The sequence below is a fragment of the Ambystoma mexicanum genome, chromosome 1q (assembly GCF_040938575.1).
Source record: "Ambystoma mexicanum isolate Mex_15411 chromosome 1q, UKY_AmexF1_1, whole genome shotgun sequence".
Taxonomy (NCBI): Eukaryota; Metazoa; Chordata; class Amphibia; order Caudata; family Ambystomatidae; genus Ambystoma; species Ambystoma mexicanum.
The window spans coordinates 1,068,454,036-1,068,469,303 of NC_090922.1; the positions used below are offsets into that span (position 1 = coordinate 1,068,454,036).

At 45.1% G+C, this 15,268-nt stretch overlaps 1 long non-coding RNA gene across 2 annotated transcripts in view; it reads right to left on the bottom strand.

The window, feature by feature from the left end:
• LOC138522017 (uncharacterized) overlaps positions 1-13,136 on the bottom strand; it is a 101,139-nt gene extending 88,003 nt beyond the window's left edge. For both annotated transcript variants that reach the window (XR_011283217.1, XR_011283216.1), the window contains exon 1: positions 13,044-13,136. This is a non-coding gene — a long non-coding RNA (uncharacterized lncRNA). The remainder of the gene's footprint in view (positions 1-13,043) is intronic.
• Positions 13,137-15,268: the final 2,132 nt, after the last annotated feature.

Below are 15,268 nucleotides of genomic sequence, written 5' to 3' on the forward strand. Positions count from 1 at the left end.
CAGCCTGCAGTTAGGCGATTGATACATGCTGCCTCCTATACTGCCCTTTCACCCGACTGTAATTCAGTGGTGCACTTACTTTCTGAAGATGAAGTATTAGCATTGGCAATTTCTATAGTCAGGATTTGGGGCTTAGCGGCTGGGGGCTATAAAACTATGATTAAGTTAGCATGCCTTGTAGTCAAGGGTCTTAAAGAGACTTTACAGGCTTTAACTGAACTATTACTAGATAATAGACATTTTCGAAATGCTATTTTGCAAAACAGGACGCCAATAGATTTTGTTTTTAAAACATAATCTGGGTTGTGAGGCAATGGAAGGCATGAGTTGTTTTAATTTAGGCGACCATTCTCGGTCTATTGAAAAGCACATCAAGACACTGCAAGAATTGACGGCCCAAGTCACACAGAGTAGGGAAGGCAGCTGGTGGGAGGAATTATTTGTGTGGGTTCTGGAAGTCCTGAGAGCAGCATTAGCCTGGATTTTTGGTTCATAGTAGTGGGTCTTTTTTGTTGTACTTCTTGTATCCCACATTTGTTTAGTATGATTAAATGGTCATGGGTGCCTCCTGATCTGCCTCCTGCAAATTATATCAAGTCATTGTCCAAGGGGTGGAGTATATTGCATATGCACTAAAACAACATGGTGCCTGTCCGCGCCCATTTTGGACATTCGCTTTTCAATATATAATAATAATAATGCATATGTCTCTTTGCGAGCTCAGCAGAACATGCAGACAACTTGGTAGCGAAGGAAGAGCAAGGTCACATAAATACTGTTGTTGAAGGAAGTTACTGTGGAGAATAGCTATGGTATTGTCCACTGAAGGATGAACTGAAAAGGGAGTCAGAGCGCATTGCAGGTGCAGCTATAAGTGGTCCAGGGAATTAATGTGAGGAGAAGAGATTGGGTTAGTCCACTTCTGACTGTTTCTTCCACTCTTTGCTCTTTGGCCGAGGGCAGATCATAACTGGGGAGGCGGGGAAAAACATAAAAATAAGAGTCTTGTAAGCTGGAAGTCCGTCAGAACTTGGATCCCGGGGTGAAGTAGTCTCGCTGGAAGGGAGGGCGCTGCGCTTCAGACCCTGTTATTGCACGTGATCTCTTTGCTGTGGGGCTAAGCAGTGTTGCAGTGGCTAAGATGAAGTTGTCTTCAATAACAGCAATTACGGTAAAGTTAATTTTTCTCTATATTTTCCTATAACTAACTATATATCTACTTGATGTGTTATATATTCCTATTCACAATTATACATGCATATAGATATAAAGAGACATATAGATGTGTGTATGGTATAATAAACAGCCTGTAATGAGCCTTTTACAATTATCCTTATTCGTTGTTATGTGTCTTATTTTTTGCCTATCTGAGTCCACCTCTTTATTGTGCGATAACAGCAGGGAACTGGTAAGCCTGAGGTGTTCCCAAAAAGGGCCAGGAAAGAGCACAACAATTACGCATCATGAGATGGGGCAGGCTTTTATATCTTACACTCTGCATCTTAAACCCATTCTCTTCCTGCACTCTCTGTGGCGATCGGATGAGTGTCTTACTGAACTTTTATTGAAGCATATATTTTTCAGATTTGGGTTGTTTTACCGAAGTAGAAACAATCGCAGCAGAATTGACCACAGTTGCTTTCACCACAATTCTACTTTGGTAAAACAACCAAGGTAAATAGCTAAAATATTGTCATAAAGCAAACACACAACCCCCCATACTTACCTTTTAACTGGGTGCCGCCGCCGCTTCTCCTATTGTCCTGCAGTGTCAGTTCTGTCCCTCTAACGTTGGTCGGATCCGACGCCCCAGGGCACCTTTTTCTTTTTTTGCTTATTTTTTTGGGTCACCCACTTGCAATGTCAAGGAAGCAGGGGACAACCCCACAATCCCCCAAACCAATAATACGGAACATGAGGAGCAGGGGACACCACCGCAACCCTGGCTCCTTATGCTCAGTATTTTGGGCTTTGCTTTAAAGGTACTGGGCGAATTCGGTCAAATGCTCCATACAAGCATTTTCTACAATCAATTTGGGTATTTCCTATGTTTCTTGGGTAACTATCAGAAGATTGAGTGGCTGGCATATATTGAAAAGACTCTTGGATCCATGGGTTTGGGTGCTTATTTTAACAATCCATCAAGTATGGTAATTGTGTCTATCCGAGTACTCAAGATAAAGTTGCTGGCGCTTTGGACTAGCAATACAGAGGATCTTTGTCTTTGAGGATTTACGGTACAACAGTATCTCCCACTCTTACCGTGTGACGGGATGGCTCCTTACAATGCTTTTGTGAAGAACACCTAACACAGGTCCCTATTGAACTAAATGTAATGTAATATGTGTCAAGGCAGTAACAAGCAGATGGGCAACTGGGCCCTCTATCAGTGCAACTTGTTTCTGTGGCGATCCTGAAACGCTGGCTCACCTGGTGATTTTCTGCCCCCTCTACAAAGATGTATTGAAGAGTTTTGGTCTCCTGCCTTTTTATTTGTATTGCTATTAAGAGATGTAAATAGCATGATCAAGTTTGCTTGTTTTTTACACCACCTTGCATAATGGACTAACTACATGATAGTGTCACTTGATCATTTTAATGTGCTCTTGGATACTTTTATTGTGTTAATGGTCATATGTGTTTAAGAATGCAATCTTATAATGTTGTTTATGGTGGTGGTAGTGGGGTAGTGGGAATGACACATGTAATTCCTGTGGTGCTGATACATTCAGATAAGAATTATCTCAGGCCTGAGTGACAGTATGTGGTGTATGTTTAATCCAGAGGAGAGATCCCACATTTGATCAGTTGGAAGACAGTGCTGCTCAGACCGGTTATGCTGTTGGAGTGGAGAGTGTGTCAAAGCTTTTTAGATTTGAGCAGTGGCATTGCTTTCTTATCTGGTCCCCTTGCTGCCTGCAACATCGTGGATAAAGCTCTTGTGGCTGGAGATCTGCATTTAATTTTCTATTTACCCGGGCCTTCCAACATGGCCGCTGGACATAATATTGTGTGCTAAGGCACACAAACTTCCTCCATCCAGCTACCTGATGGTCTCCTTGGCCCCACTTATCCCTGCAAAGCCCAGGAGCCAGTAGGAAGGATCTATGTGATCACTGCGCCACCTGCCACTGCGTTGCCGAAAATGCAGACGGCAGTTACCGCGTGGCGCAGTGATCATATGGATCACTGTGCAGTCTCCCACCCCCCCAACCTCAACACAAACACACTTACCTTTAGGGCAGCACACTTCTGCGTGTGCCGCCCGCACTCTGCGATCCCTGCAGTCTCAGCTCCTCCCACTAACATGGGTTGAAGCAGACGCTGCAGGGTGCTTTTCATTTTTATTTTTTACTTTTTTTACATGCTCCCCGATTTCCAAAATGATAAGCGGGGGACACCCCTGCAATCCCTGACCCAGTTACTGCACCCAGGAAGAGCAGGGGACATCTCTGCAACCACCGCTCTGCTTGGGCGCAGTAAATGTCACCCTCATTTTGTGCGCCTCCAAAGTCGCTGTGAGGGTGGGGGTGAACAAATGAGGGCGACATTTTTGTACGATACCAGCAGGAAAATGTCAGCCCCCCGCGAAGGGGCACCTCAAAGGGCTCTGACTTCCCCTGTCTGGCCCTGTCCGGGCCTGGAAGCAGCCTGCATCTGAAGACCATCAACAGCAGTATGCGTCTCCGCATCTGACCACCACACAGAGCCAGTAAGACTTTCCAACCCTCGCCTGCTTCCTCCTGCCACCTGCATCATGTTTTGCCCATTTCTCCTACTCCCCACTACTATTGCCATTGTTTGCTGTCACTGTGTTCCCTCTGATGCGACATAACACATCTACACTCCTTTAAAAGCAGATTGCCTGCATCCTTCCCTTCACACGCTGTTCCTTCCCTGTGAGCTCATTCTGCTCCTGAACAGACACCTCTCTGAAGGTGCCTCCTACTCCCACATTTCTTGGCTCCTCGGCCTGTTAAGGCCCTCTTCCGGCACAGTTACTAACTTAGTTGTTGTGCTTCCCGCGCCCGAATTGAACTTTTATTTCTTCCCTACTCACTCCATATTAACTGCTTAATGTCAGCTGTGTCTACCCACTGAGGCTTGCAATATCTTGCCATATAGCACTTGACTCTTAGATATGTTGTTTGGCAATGGACTACCATGCCATTTATTGGACCTAACTAATAGAAATCACTGGCCCTGATGAAGGACCTCATCATCAGAAATGCATTGGCCCTGGCTCTGATGCATCTGCAGACTATTGATAAGATTATCTTTTAAGATAAATTGTTAATTAAAAACAATTGCAAAACTTAATTTTCAAAACTTACACACGTTTTTCATTTGAATCTACTACAAACAACATATACCACAACTTGTTTTTTGGGAGCGGAGCCCACACTGCTGGCTTTGTAGCTAAGTACTTTATTCTCTTTGGTGGTCCCTCTCCTAATCTATGGGCTCCCCATATGGTTTCTGCCCTCTCCCCTTTCTCTTCTTCACCCATTAATGGTGGAACCAGATGGGAAGTGCTCTTGGCACACTTATCATCCAGGCGCATCATCAATGTCTCCTTGAATGGCACTATCATAGCCGTGGGCGCTCAGCCCAACCCTAACCTTCTTGACAGGTGTCTTCCATTTCTCATGAACTTCCTTCTTTCCCCTGCCACTCCTCCTTCTTATACCCCCACCACCTCCTGGCCCCCTGTGGCAGTGGTACCTTGTCCCTGTACCCCTCCTCAGAAAAAATGTTAAGGTGGCAACCAGCTTCACTTAGTTACCCTTAATTTTTGCTCTGCTGTCAAACACTCCTCTGACATCTATCACCTCCTTAAAGACTTTGACCTTGATGTCCTCACGCTCACTGAGACATGGTTCAAAGCCAGCCCTGCCACTGCTCTTGACACTCTTCTTCCTAAGGGCTACAAGATCCTCTACAAGACCACGCCTACCTAGGCTGTAGGTGGAGTGGCCCTTGTCTTCCAAGAATGGATCCCTGCATTTATCATACCCATTCAATCCTACGCCTCCTTTGAATGTCTTGTCTACAAGCATTGCATCTCTCCCACCATATTGATCGTTCTTGCTACCATCTGCAGGTCCCCTGGGCTGGTCGCCCTCTTCCTATCAGAGTAGACCAACCTCACCTCCTCTCTCCTGATTGCTACCTCTAAGCTTCTCCTCCTCAGAGACTTCAATAATCATCTCGACTCTCCTGAAGCAGCCTTACTCTTCTACAACATCTATGACACTTTCTCCCTCACCATTCTTCCCTCTGGTCTGACACACTCAGCTTGGTACACCCTGGATGCGGAGAAAAACAAAACCATATGTCACCGTACAGTAACCCCCAGGATGCACTCTAAAAGGGTCCCTCCGAACCCACAGTAATTTTAACAAATTGTTGTTCTGGGACTTCACATCACATCAAAGTCCCACTTTCCAATTGTATAAGACAGATTTTTATCAAAGTTTGTACATAGATAGTCAGAGAACGTAGTTCAAACAGGAGTTTTAATAGAACATCAAATTCAAAGAAGTAGACTTCAAATAAATAATATATGCAACGAAATTTTGTTCACTCACAAAAAAACAGTTTCTGTTCATTCTAACCCAAGAAGAAAGTATCCTTCACAATGTGCCCGTATTCACTCATAGGGCTTGTATTTTTAATAAAAAGGGTAGTAACCAGTATTATTGTGTTTTAGTTGCTACACAATTTTACAGTTCATATAATAGAGATAGCTTCTTGCTCTGTTTCCAAATGCGACTATTGCAATGTTTAAAACAACAGCATGACTGCTCCAAATGACTTCTTTGCAACACATATATCCAACTAGGCTCCAATAGATGTTCTTATATGGCCAACGCGTTTCGGATTGGAAAACAATCCATCTTCAGGGCATGGAAAGCCTAAATGTTCCTCAAGTCAAATCCACTCAGGAAGGAGCACCTGCGAGAGTACAGACAAGTCCCCATTAGGGCGCTAATAACGTGAACAAAAAACCTAGTTCAAACATCCACCGCTATCCACTAAAGTGTAAGGCACAGTGAAAAAGCGTCTACCAACACAGTCCCAATACGACAAATTAATAATGATCAAAGTAACTCAAGTGGTACTATTAACGTTATCACTTAGAAGAAAAGCATTGACTGTAGATTATTGTAACCCATGCTCAATTCACCTCAACGTGTAAATAATAATCCTATAGCCCCTGTGGGTGAAAAGAATGCCAGCACCAACAGGGGAACACAATACCCAAACACCACCACAGTGTTCACTAGTCCCATGCTCTCATTCTCCCATAACAAGAGTCACAGGACCCCCACCAAAGAAGGTAGTGAAACCAAATAAGGTGAAAAAAGTAGAAACCTCACGACCGATGGAACCGGACCTCTGCTCTCAAGTCATACCACAGCAGTGGTCAGTACTCGCCTGTATCAACAAGACACAAGTAGTATTTAACATTAGGACCCCATCCGTAAGTCAGCCGTACAAAATCAATACAGTGCGTTTCCCAACCAAGTGCCGTGTCCACTTACCAGTAGCGAACTTCAAAACCCTTCGTTCGCGATGAAACAACCTGTACGCCGGTTGCCACAACAATCAACCCGACAGACAGGAACAGGTTCGCTTGAGCGCGCATGTGTAAAAAGCATACGCAGACGGCGACCGCCAGGCTCCGCGGACCAGTAAGCGAGTGCGCACTTCGTACGCCATCTTAGAAAGGTAAAGGAGTGTATAACTGTATATGGTGCAGCGCAGGAGCACTGTCTGCAAAAGACCCGGAGAAAGGTCCATAGCGACAAAGCAGCCCCGCGTGGCTGCGTGTGCCCAACAAATGACCAAGCAGAGGGGGAGGTGGGGCAGATCAACAAGATCTGCCGCAGTCCCCATGCAAGTCATCAGAGACATTACCTCGAACATAAAAAACAGAAATTAAATGTGCCGCAATGGGACGATATGTCTGGACTCCAACAGGCGCTCCCCCGCAAATGAACAAATCAATTCAGAAATATATGGTAGTATAGAGTAAAACTTAAATTCTACGTGTAATTCACAAAAATGTAATGCATGCAATTAGAAAGTACAGTGTACAAAATACATACAAATTCAACATATCATGACGTATACTCTGTGTTCATTTAACAAAAGATCAACATATTCAAAAATAACTCAAAGGTAACTGCATTTTCACAGCAACAACTACCTCATTAATTGAAAAACATAACTGTGAAAAACTTTAACAGATTCAAACTACTGAATTTTCTCATCATTGCATCTTCTTCATCTCCACAGCCAAATGTTTACAGACAAATGATACCGTTTCAAATAAAGCACATCAAGTCAAATTCAACATTCATGCCTCTAGGGCTAAGGCAGTCCAATAGGTCAATCCACATGATCTCCCTTTGAAGGAGTTTTCTGTGAAGATCACCCCCCCTGGGGCTCGTCTTGACACCCTGGATGCACTCATCTCAGCTGACCTCTCTCTCTACCCCTCTCAGTACTCCTTTCTCTTGGTCTGAACATCTGCTCCTCTCCTCTCATCTCGTGCTGCTGGGCTCCCCGACTAAGGCACTGCCCGCACTGCCAGCCCCCTTCTCCATCATCCGACTGATGAAACGAGTGTCAGTAGTGGCTACTGCTGCTTATTTTATCCCCCCCACCCCTGCTATTGACTCTCACTCTGACTCAGCCCTTGCTTACCTTTGCCTCTCCATCTCCAACACCCTTAACATCCTTGCCCCTGCCATGAGGATCTGCATGAAGCCTGCCTCCAAGTGCAGCAGTTGGTATGATTCTGACCTAACCTTGCTGAAAAGCAGGTGCAGAGTTGTGAAACGGAAGTTGTTGGCTTCTCACACATCCTCTGACAAACTGGCCGGTTGCCTGCTCCAAAGGCATTACACACTCTCCATCCGGTCCAAGAAGTGGGCCCATATTCAAGCCTGCATCTCTGGGGCCACCAACATCATGGCAGAACTTTTCAAAATCTGTAAGGAACTTTCAAATCTTAATGCAGTCTCTACCTCTCCTCTTCCTTTCCAGGCCCTCTGCATACCTTTGGCCTCCCACTTCACAACCAAAACTCAGGACATACTGTCATCACTTTCCTCCCTCCTCCACCTGCACTTAGGCCTCCCTTGGCCCCTATGCCTCCATCCCTCCTACTCTCCTTCTTCTCCCCATAGCACCTGATGAGGTCACCAAGACTGTTTGCTATATGAAAGTATCCTCCAAACAGGTGCTTCCCTGCTCCTCTAGAACTATCAAGGACAATATTGCTGCCCTCTTTGTCCGAGTTCTGCAATCACTCTTTCGCCACTGACTACTTCCCACTGCCTCTCAAGCACTTCCTTGTGCACCCCCTCATAAAATGTCATCTGTGGACCCTCCGTGCCCAGCTAACTGCTGCCCTATATCCACTACCCTCTTCTAGGACAAACTTTTGCAGAAGTTAGTCATCTCCCAAGTAATCCGGCACACTGAATCTGTGGCTGTCTCCACGGCCACCAGTCTGGCTTCAGAGCAGTGAAAGACACAGAAACTGCTCTCCTGAACACCTGTGAAGACTTTCTCTCAAACCTTGACTCCAACTCTCCTTCTGTCCTCATCCTCCTTGATCTGTCCTCTGCCTTTGACACTGTCATTCATGCCACCCTCCTAAATCAACTCTGTGATACTCTAGGTATCGCAGACCTGCCACTGGCTTGGTTGACCTCTTTCCTTTCAAATCGGCCCTCTCAGGTTCAACTAGGCCCTTTCTCTGCTCTACCTCACTCTCTACTTGTGGCGTCCCTCAGCGCTCTATCCTCTCGCTGTGGCTTTTCAACATTTACCTTGCACCTCTGGCCCACTTGATCTCCGCCTTCTCTCATCACTTCCAGTGTTATGCAGATGACACTCAGCTCTCCTTTAAGCTTCCCTCATCTGCCTCCTCTCCTTTCTTTCTCATTCCTGATTGTCTGACTGCTTTTCAGGCATGGTGTGCCGCTAACGATCTCTGTCTTAATGCCAGTAAGACTCTGATCCTCTCATTGGAACCCCTGCCTTCCTTCCCCCTACTCTCTGGCCACCCGCCTTGTACCCCCTCCCCTCACCTTCTCTTAGGCAAAAAACCTGGGTGGCATCTTCGACTCCTCTTGCTCCTTCTCACCTCATATTGCTGAACTTGCCAAGAAGGCTCACTTTCAGCTTCACTTCCACAGCGGCATTCTCCCTTTCCTTACCTTCCCCCAGAAACTCAGTGTCTCTAGAGCTCTGGTTCTCCCCAAGCTGGACTACTGCAACAGCCTTTTGCTCAATCTGCCTCTTCCCCCCTCCACCCTCTTCAACTAATCCAGAACAGGACTGCAAGATGTATCCTTCTCCTCTTCTTCTGGGGCCTGGGACCACGCTACATCCAAGTTTTGCTCTGAAAACATCCCCCCACCCCGCTAGAGCCCTTTGGTTCTCTAACTCTCTTCAAGTCAGATGTTTCTCCAAGCAGAGAGTGGGGGGGGGGGTAAATATCTTTCTTTGACAGGAGATCCCTCTGCAATGGCCTCCCCATCTCTCTAGGACTTGAGCCGGATCTCCTTAAGTACTGGAAGCTTCTCAAGACCTTCCTTTTCTCCTCCTCCTTCCCTCTCCCCTTCCTTTCTAACACCTCCTGCTGCTCCGACTGACTGCCTGGTCCCTTCTGAGTCATACAGAGGCCAGGCCCTCCCTTGGCCAGTCTGCCTCAGCACCCCCTTCCACCATTTGCCTTCAGGCACTCTTCCCTGACTAGACTACTGAGTCTGGTTCACCCCCCTCCTCGCACTAGCCCACACTTATCCCATCCCCCTGTAAACTTGCCCTCCGGGCTCCCTCTTTACTTCCCCCCAGTACTCACCCAGCCCTTAGGGCCACCCCCCCTGCATCTCCCCTCCCCTCCTCTTACCTTGCCCTTCATCCTGACCTGCCACTCCTACCTTTCCACTCTAAGCACTACACATTGTACATTGCACAATTACATCATGTCCCCACAACTTCTATCATGTTGCTATGTGATGCAAATCTAAAATGTATCTAAGCTAAGCAGAAAGTAACACTTACAGTAACATGTATTCCAATCCATTTACCTACACTGAAAACATGCTAAATATCAACATTGCGTCAACATTACGTCTAACCTTGCCACACCATTATTCTGATATGATGTGCACTAAGTGAACCTCTTCCCTATGTTGGGACTTGAAACATGCAAACCAAACAAGAGAGGTGTTATCTGCCCTTACACAGGATCAGGAGAGGCAGTGCCCACTGGCTATTTTTTCTGGCCGGTTGTACCAGAGACAGCCAGTGTTGACCTGTGTATGGTCCAGCTCAGATGTAGCTTTAATAACTATGTGATCTACCAGCCACCATACCCTAAAGCTCAGGTATGGCTTATGTTTAAAGATTAAACTGCCACCAGGATGATAGTTCATCATAATGATGTGTTTGTGGAACAGAGGTGAAGATTTTAAATGCAACCTCTGTGCTGCATTGACTTGACTGTCAAAGCAGCTGTCAAGGGATACCTGTGACTTTTGACCCTGCTCTGTGTCACTGGAGGGTAGTTGTTGCAGATCAGGAGACTGATGCAGCAGGGAAAAGGTGTCATATTGTTGGCATGAAACTTAATGAAAGGGTGTGGGTAGAAAACAACCCATTCTAAAATGGAATTACCAGCATCACTATATTAATTATTAATTATCAATAATCAAAAAGGCCAGCGCCAATAGTGGTGATATGTGTTTTTGAGACTGCTTTTCAAGCAAAACAAAAGGCAAAACAGAAGAGCCATGTGTTGCTCTCAAGCACAGGGTGAATCAACGCAAAACATTATTGTTCTGATCTATGTTAGAATTCACGCCGATCCCTTTTAGACCTTTTCATGAAGTGATCCATGTGACTCCCTCCTCTCATTCGTATATCCCAGACACTTTCATCATTATACCATCTTTGTGAACTGGGACAAGTCCAAGCCGTATGTATGTTCTGTTGAATAGATCTGTTTGAAACAGAACAGTAATAATAAATGCAGGTTTAAATGACCCTTTGTGGGTGATGCATAGATTACAGCTCTGCTGGTGCATAAAATGAGTTGAACAATGTGATGCATCGGAGGCCTTTGCATGTACCTTGTCTGAATAGATGGATGTATACATTGTTTATTTATTTTTTTATTGTCCAACATGTTTGCGCTTGTGTTGTGATGAAGTACAATGCTGTGATTATTTCAATGAGAAAGTTACTATCAGCTCTTCCGCCATTCTCCATTTCGTTCCTGGAAGTCCTGGAACTCTCTTCTCTTCTTAAATACGTTCTCTGCGTTTCTCAATTATCTTTTAGAATGTGAACATCAGAGAAATAATGTGATATTTTGCCCCCAGACAAAATCTTCAATTAATGCCTTCTTGCGCCTTCCGCTCATGCTTGTGTCTCCTATTTCTGTCCTTTCCCTTTTACTTACTCTGGGCCTTATTTTTAACACGCATAATCTGTTCAGTTTGAAATAAATTGACTTCAGACCTCCCTATACGATGCAGCTACAATCTATCATTAGCCCGTTTCCAGTCATTCTAATTCCAGTTACTCACGCCGTGCTCTGCTAAAAGTGGGATCCTCTGGGAAGCCAGCACAAGCCCCAGGTGGGAACTTAAATGTGCAAACGGCTTGCCATGTTGTGTCTGATGTAAAACAAAATGTCTCTACGTTCTAGAGTGGGTCTTTCTATTATGATGGCTCCTGTGCAAAACCTATTTATGCCTGACAGGCTACTCGGGTATGTTTCTCTCCGTACACATTCTTTAGGATGGGTGGTCTTGTTGTACATCTTTGACATTCCCACACATCCCTGTTAGCACACACTAATTCTTGAGTACCTACGGGAGCTCAAAGACATCCGTAATGAACATAACCAAGTAGTCCTTCCTTTATTTAGACCAGTAACAGAAGCTTCACATCCCTCCACTTCTTTTGAAAGCGCCATTAGGATGCCGGAATAGATTGGCACCCCTGCTTTCAGAGATTCAAAAACATTCACAAGGGAGTTTAAAACAAAACTCAAAGCAGTTATAGCCGGGCCTTGCATTTTCGGTTGAGCATCATTTATATTGCAATTGTGTTGAATATCCCTGTCTTGAGCTCGGTTGTGTCGTTCTTTAATAGACGTGCTTCCGTAATTTGGGGCAAATTGGAAACTCTTTTAAGTGTTTGGGGGACTTAAGTCTATCGGCTCATCGTTACGGGAGAAGGGTTTATGACAGAAGTCGGGCTCCAGTTCCCTCAATAATGCTTCTGCTGTAGCTGCCGCATGTATGGTAGGAACCCCCAGTTATGCGGCTGTTGGTTACAGGTTGTGAATGTGCACTCAAGCTGCGTGTGCGTTTCTTTAGTGCTAAATTGTGTATTGTTTTTTCATTGTTGTCGTTGAACGTCTGTAGTCAAGGGTTTGTTTAATTATGTCCTTCACTGAATGTCTGGGTGTTGTCGCCAGATGGAAGAAAAACCGGGACCTCTGCTCTGTTGGTTTCCACATTTGTACTGAACACAGTTTGTTCAATCATTCTTGATTGAGAAGGAATTGTCACTTTAGCTCTTAACAGACTTTTTGGAATTGCGCCAGGTGTTTCTAATTCTGGTGCTCTGAGGTCATCCTTATATATGGTGCTTCTCAGATTACATATGCTCGTCATGTTGACTTTAAACAGTAATGACTCCTTGTAATAATAAGGATTCCCTTTTTATATTCTTTGCCAACTTGGCTCATTCTCAGGTTTTCATTAATCTGTCAATGATTTATTAGTCTCAATGCGTTGATGAACAAATAGTTATCTGTTTTAAACAAGTTCAAAGGCAAAAAGGCCACAGTCATTAGTTTCATAATTCGCGTATGCGGCTCGTAAAAGGTTAGTGCTCTTCAAAAGGGCCAGGAAGGGGCACAATTGAAAGCGAGTGGGGATGGCAGTGGACAAACCAAAGCGGATCACGTGATTGTCTAATTAGCTTAGATGTTTGCTTACTTGCTTGTTTATTTGCTTTCATCATTGCGCGATCCGAGGAACAGCTTTAGAATAAAACTGCCTTGCCTGGGCTCCGCGCACAGTCAACACCAGCAACACTCTGTGCACTGCGCTCGCTCCTGGAACTGGTTATGAGGGGAAGGCTCCTCCTCCGCCCAAAACAGCAATGGTAATGGTAAGCAGACTCTGGAATCACAAATAGAGTCACAGTAAAACAGCAGAAAGCAGAGCAACCAGCAACACTGTGCACTCCACTTGCTGCGCTCCTGGAACGGGTTATGAGTGGTAGTGCCCTCCTCTACACAAAACAGCAATGGTATTCTCTATGACTTCAGCAAATGCACCAGATCACAGCGTGTCTGCCACAACATTGTTTTTGCCTTATACAAATTCTACTTGGGGTATGTAGACCATACATACATGTGACCCATTTTATGAACCTACATGCCGGTCCTCATGGTCAAAATGTTGCTTCTGCAGTCTACCAGAGAAGTTGGAGGAGGGATAGGCTGCATCAAAATGCCTATTTGATTTACATTTGAGGTTATACAAAGCCCTGCATGAGAAAAGACAGCTAACCTTTCATTCTTGCAAAAGTGTTTGAAACTAAAACTGGCTTGGGATGAGGGGGAGCTGTAAATGATTATTGATTTATTGATTTATTTTTGGCATTTTATAACACGAGGCTGAGACACCATAGACATGTCCTTATATTTCAAATCTCACTAGAAATATAAGTGTATCAAAACTGGCAGAACATCAATAACATATATATCAGGACAGAAATTGATACAAGACATTGGGCCTCATTACGACCCAGGCGGTAAGTTACCGCCTGGGCCGTGACTTTACCACCATGGCGTAAACTACGTTTACGCCATGGTGGTAGGCGGACTTACCGCCCCATTCCGAGGTCGGCGGGGCGGTAAATTCCCAATCCCCATTTACCCTTCCCCATTCCCATTTTTGCCCCATAGGGCATAATGGGAGTGGGGAAGGCGTTAATTACGCCACCGTAAATTACGGTGGCGTAATTAACTCCATGGTCCCTTAGCGCCATGGATTTTAACACCTGCTAAAAGCAGGTGTTAAAAGCTCCATGGCGCTAAGGGACCTCGTACTCAGGCGGTAAGGGTCGGCGCTGTTTACGCTGCCGTAAACCCCTTACCGCCTGGGTCGTAATGAGGCCCATTGTTCAGGCATTTCATAATGCTTTTTATTGCAGGATTTCACAGCATGTCCGACAATACTACAGGAGCCTAATGACACTGTACTGTGTGCTTCAGCAGATGATGTAGAGCAATTGATGATGCTCAGAACAGTCCCAAATTATTATTGGTTATTGCAGCTTCCTGACAGGGTGGGTTTCCACTATTAGATGGAAGAATTATAATGATGACTCCTATTAGTAGCGGAAGCATGGTCAGATGCCAGAATATAAATCTCATTGGAAATTGTACCCCACAGCATCCTCACAAAGGCACCAAATATCAAAAGTATGTTTGGGAGAAATCATGCAACAGTATTAGCCTTTTATGACTACTGGATGGTGGTTTCAATTGTATCCAACATCCTTACATATACCCTGTCCAACACTTCGCTACCTCAGACTACAGGAAGCCCCCCGCTCTGTGCATGAGACCACCCACTACTAAGGTGTATAACAGTCACAGACATTCTGCTGCATTACCATACATATTTAATGGAATGTGATGCGTTAATCATACTCTAGAAGTCCATCAACCCAACTAGGTGTAATACCAGACAAGGCCCCCAAACCCATGGGTCACAATAGCCCATTGGTGAGAGATCAGCCAATGTGGTGCCAAGCCCGATCACAGTGTATTGTGCATTTACATAATGCAGGCACTTCTGCACAAGCATTGAATTGAGTGTCAGTTATCCATTTCAGTGGCCAAGCTCTGTGGTAGTGCAAAGCATACAGTTAATTGTTGCCATTCAGTGCCATCATGTTAAGAGTTACAAACAGCTTAGTGGACACAGTCCATCAATATCTGACCTTTGTTCAACAAGTGGGATGTGAGCTGTTAGAAGTGAACACAAAAAGCACTTTCGCCTAGCGAAGGCATCAGCGTGGAGTGTGACAGGTGCAAGAATTGTACAATCCACAGACAAGAGGGGGAACCACTTTTCTTAGCAGTACAATGTCAGGCACAACTCCCCTCCCTACTGATTACAATAAATCCTGTAAGAGGTTAGATACG